Here is a 6,000-nt window from a genome sequence, read left to right as displayed (position 1 = left end):
CCAAGGACCGCTTAACTAATAAAAAAAAAAACACAGATCACCTATACACGGGTTTCCCGTTTAGCAACAAAACTAGATGCGCAGCCGTGGGCAGAAGACGCTTGGTGGCCGTCCACAACGTTATAAACTTAACCTAAATAGTCGGCTGCTGTAAGCTACAATCGGATTTTTTTGAATACCCCTGTTGTCTCAATGATAATAACATCTCATTTTCAGACTATATTTCAAAGTTTGCCGTTCATTTGCATTATTAATATAACATCGTATTTTGTCATTTTTGGCGAAGACATGCATTCCGTTAGGGATATTGAACATATTTAACATTCTCTAACCATCATGATTTCGAATTGGTGCAGTTTTCAGCACAAAAACTAATTTTATTCTTTTGCTCTTTTGCATTGCTCTATGCTGTTCTATGGTGCTTTCTGCCTCTTGGTTGCGCACGCATGTTTTTGTGACGTTGCATAGAAATCCATGAATAGGTAAAAAAAAGAAAACAGTAGACCTACTTCACTGAACCACCTAGGTTATTGTCTTTGCGCCTTGCTTATTGTGTCAGAGCATTCATATGATTTGAACTGGCGTAGTTTACATAGGCAGTGTTCAACCTGGTCTCACAGGAATCACGCCTAATGACACTCATACTCAGATAAATAGATAGATAGATAGATAGATACTTTATTGATCCCCAAGATAGATAGATAGATAGATAGATAGATACTTTATTGATCCCACTCGTTACCCAACGCCGTTCTTTTAAACGGCGTTATTCCAAACACCGCACACAGTATGCATGCATGCACATGCACACACACACATACACACAGACAGGCACACCCACAAGCACATGCACACAATTCAAGAATTTCTCAGAATTACGGACAAGCAAGATGGGGGTGGGGTTGTATAAAATGTATTTTACATGTGAAATCTATGAACTAATCATGTTTTGGTACTTGTTGTCTAGCAGATACCAGTGAGAATTGAGTGTGCATAATGCAATTCAGTGAGACAGTTAGAATCATATATGCCTTTCACCTTTTGTTTTTTAGCCAGACCAGCAGATACCTAACCTGGCAATAGCCAGATGAATTTCGCTCCGCCTAGCTCCACTCATCCATCTGGAACCGATCCATTGAAGTGTTGCTTCAGAAGGCTGGGCCTAATCAAAAAAAGATACACACACATGCACACATACACACACACACATAAACACACACACACACAAAGACACGTAAACACACTCACACTGCACATACAAACACACCTACATACACAAACACACGCACACACATACACACACACACACACACACACACAAACACACACACAAAAACACACACAAAACACATATACACAAAAACAACCACACACTCACTTACAAATACACAAAAAAGGAACAAAGTAGGAAATGAACACAATTTGACAAGAGTGACTTATTTTTGTGGAAAAAATGTGCTGGACTGGGCGGCGGTCATATTCTGTACCGCTCTGTGGTACATAGTTTTCTCTTTTTCAATAAAGTTTCATTTGCATCTGATATGTCAAATTTGTTTGTAATGGAACATAACGACTACAAATGAAAAGTACATTCATATATGGGATGACTGGGATGTACTATTGCAGTACATTCATATATGGGATGACTTAAAGTAGGCAGTGATCAGGCTTAAAGGAGAATTCTGGTGATTTTCCCCATAGTTTCTCGAGGTCGAGTACTGTCAGTACGAAAAAATAACAAATACCGGTTCTGTTCAGCTACAGTGCTACACTCTGGGGGCATGTTCATGAGCCCCCATGTTCATGCCCCCAGAGTGTAGCACTGTAGCTGCCTGGCAGCTCTAGCTCAAGCTAGGTAAAACCGATTGCAACACTCTAGGGGGCTCCATGTTCATGAGCCCCCATGTTGCCGCCTAGTCTATGTTTTCTTTTGTCGAAACAGTACACAGTGACCTCGAGAAAGAGAGATCTAAGTGAAAAATCGCCAGAATTCTCCTTTAATTTTCACAAAGTAGTTCACATGCATACTAGCCTGGGATTTGCTCTGCAGGTCCATCTGGCCAAGAGCCATTGAAGCCCATTTCCAATGTCCCTAAAACACGGGCACGCAAATACAATTGCTAATCTGGTACGGACGTGTATTTCTTTGGAATTGTTGCCACAGCCATATTCGCTGTGTGTAGATAAACTTAGGCTATAGCATTATGCACAGAGGCAATAAACACACACTGCCCACATTGGTTTTTAGGCCGGAAAAGAGAACATCCTTATTTGCATATCATATCAATCATTATGCACTATGACGTATGAGATCACCTAATGCAATTGAGTTAACAACTGCATTAAAAACTTCATTACGAGACTTTTACACTTCTGAATCAATGAGTTTAATGCACCAATTTAAGTTTAACTTCACTACTAGTTATATGCCTCTGCTGGAAGACGCTGAAACCTTTTCCAGACTCTCAATTACAATAGAGAAGTTCTGCTTGCTAACCAAGCATACAAATCCTCATTAAACAAATAAAGGACACTCATTTGAATCCACAGTGCACATCCAACTGTATTGTTGGACATTTTCTGTGTGCAGATGTGTGAATTATGTATAGAGTTTTGAGAAAATAAGACCTCAGAGTCCACTACACCAGAGGGGTCAAACATAAGGCCCGAAGGACAGATCAAGCCCGCCAGATGTTTTCATATCATATTTCTTGACTAGTTGCTCTCCAGACTCTAGTGATACAAACTTCTCTGAAGTCAAACTTTTGCATATTACTCCAGCTCAAAAATGGAGTTTTCTGGAATGGTAAAAAGCTAATTCATTATGTATTATTATGATATTCTTGATAAGAAAGTTCAGCAGTAAATTATTAACATGTATGCACATAAGAATTCATTCATCCCTTCAGTAGCACTTATTCCTAGCGTGCCCAATCAACATAAAATTATGATATGGATAAAAATCACATCCACACATACTCAAACACCCCCTAAAGTTGGGTCTTTGTTCACATTTAATTCACAATTAATTTGGCACTTATTAACCCCCATGTGTTCCCTAAACTAAAGTTGCCTCATATTCACACTGTTTAAGTGTATTACAGTGAACACAAGAAGCAGACAGCCAAGTTAGCACAAATACAAAAATCGATTTTAGACCCAACTCTAGAATAGGGAACATATTCTGCATTACAAAGACTTAATTATGAGTTATTTGTACACTAGCACGTGTGGTTTAGTGTCTAGTTCCATTTGAAAAGAGCATCTTTTTGAATAGTATTATTAGGGGTGAATAACTGTTCTTGTGGCACTACCACCTTACAAGCCCCATACTGAGCCATGCATATTTAGGTCATAATTCATATGCAACAACTTATTTAACTTTTACCACATACATCCGCTGTATATATATATCTTCTTCTACTAAAGGCAGAACAATGCCCCCAGGCTATAACAATGACACCTTCAGGTCATTACAGTATGCACCGACTGTGGCAAGATGGCCGCGAGGTGCGGACGTCAACCTCCATTGGCCAGCAGCGCGGACGAGACGTCTAGCCTTTATTATATATATCTATGGCCTAAACTATCTTGAATCCGACCACAGAACTAAGTCGGATCTTAGTTTAGTACTCACTATATGTGAAGGTACCGCCATCTGCTGGCCAAGATCAACCTTCATTTCCCAGCCCGCTCCATTTTCCAACTGGCCGGTTTTACACCTGGCCTTCGCGGAACGAGGTTTATCCCCCTGATGTACAAAGTTAATTTGCCTAACCCCTTTACTAGCTGCTAATGAACTGACTTCTCTCCTTTCATCCTGAATTGCCGCTGCCACACATTTCAATATCTGATTGTGACGCCACGTATACCGCCCCTGGGTGAGACTTACCTTGCACCCTGATAGGATATGGTGGAGGCTGCCCACACACAAACAAAGCTACAATATGCAACAATTTGCCACTTTTTGAGGAATGTTTTCTGAGCAACAACTACTTGATGGCAGTTACAGTAACATGTAAGCAAGCTTTTATCAGTGGCAATTAGGCTGTTGATGTCTTTTGTTATGTTGTTTTTTATGTTGTCTTTAGGTTGGTAACTCACTATTAGATCAAATCTCTATAATGTTTTACAAACTAAAGTGTTTTTTTCTTTTAGTGAGAAGTTCAGATGTTCTGAAAAAACTGCACTTCAGACCATATGGAAGGTCTATAAACATCAGCATTTTTACGATCTCTATACCAGGATGATCATCGTCATCACATACAGGATGTGTTTCACATAAGAAGGGGGAAACTAAATTCCAAAGAGGCAGCTTGAACAGGCTAGGGAAAAATTGGCATTACACTCGGAGGGGTGTCAAAAGCTCATTACAAAAGGTTGGCAAAAGCTCCCGAGACACAACTTAGAGCAGGGAACTTGTCATACAGTCTGAGAAACGTCCTGACAACATCAGAGAGTGTCAATCCAATATCCCTATCTGACCTGAATATATCCAACACTTTCAAGTTGACCCTTTTGCTGTCCACCCTTACACCGAGATAGACAGATAGCTTTATCCCCATGGGGAAATTGGGTTTGCAGCACAATCACAAGGCACTTTGTCGCAAAGACATACATCAAACATGTAATCACATGACGGTCATACTAATGCATACCAGAGGATATTCTTCCTCACACATACCCACACCATGCATCGCAATTACAGTAGCTTATTTTAACTGATTTAAGGCCTTGATAGCTTCTAGAACAAATTAACATTTTGATCTATTTTTGGTCAGAAGAGAGAGGCAAAAAATGAGATAACTGCAATTTAAATTAATAGGCATGAGGATGTGTGTGGTCACCTACAATGTTGGGAGGGAGCAAGGTGTGAAAATATTTTAAGCACATCTACTTCCAAAAAAGGGTGCCATCCTACTTTGATGCTATAGAGGGCACTGTGGCTGCAATTCCTGGCCAAAACAAGACAGTGCTTAATCATGCACGACTGCCAGTTGCTGAGATTCTTATTAATGAACTCAACATTCCAACAATCTTGTTCTGATGAAGGTCTTTCTTTGTATCTTAAAATGCACAAGATACGCAGTTGGGTCCTGAGGGCATGTGTTAGCCTTCAACAAAGAGAACATCGGCAACTGCCTTGACAGAGCTTTCCAGCTGGTGGTAGGTGTTAAGAGAGTCTCAACAGTCTTTACAACTGTCCACATTTGCGGTGCTCATACAGTCAGGCCAAGCCCTGACTCACAAATACAAGAACACAACACTTCTGCTGCTCTTACATAACTTGCACCACTATGCCACTTGCTTACTTAGGTCAAACAGAACTACCTCAGCCATTTATTGGCCTGACTTTGCACTATTATATTGACTGTCTATGCACAATTGCACAATTTCAACCCAATTTTGCTGCTCTTATTTCTTCATTGTATGTGCCTTCTTATTTACTTTTTATTGTTTACTTGAATGTTATGTTTGTCTGTGGACTTAATTGGTAAAATATGTATTGTCTTCACCGTGGGATAGTGAGAAACGTAATTTCGATCTCTTTGTATGTCTTGGCATGTGAAGAAATTGACAATAAAGCAGACTTTGACTTTGACTTTGACTTTGAAAGGCCTAGTGTCAAATGAATTTGCCGTGTTATGTCTTGCTGAACAGTTTTTGATGGCGCCAAGGCCATTTTTCTCCTCTTGTGGGTCATGTTTGAATCAAAAAGGCAAAGAGCTTTAGTGGAGGTGAGCTTAGAAGAGCTTAAAGACGTATATCAAGAATGCTTGGGAAGCAGTTTAACCTTGAAAGTTGCATCAGTTCTGATGGAGAGGACATCTTGGTGGAAGACATGAGAGGGCATCAATAAGGAGTGTACATTTAGAGCCACTACAAGAGACGTAGAAGGAGATCCGGACAGTTTGCTGAAACATGTCCTGTAGGCTTGAACCCTTACTTTGGTCCTCAGGTCATACCCTTTTCAAATCCTACCTACACCTTTTGACCTCT

This window comes from Alosa alosa, chromosome 11, assembly GCF_017589495.1.
Source record: "Alosa alosa isolate M-15738 ecotype Scorff River chromosome 11, AALO_Geno_1.1, whole genome shotgun sequence".
NCBI lineage: Eukaryota > Metazoa > Chordata > Actinopteri > Clupeiformes > Clupeidae > Alosa > Alosa alosa.
Note: the sequence above shows the minus strand (reverse complement) of the source record.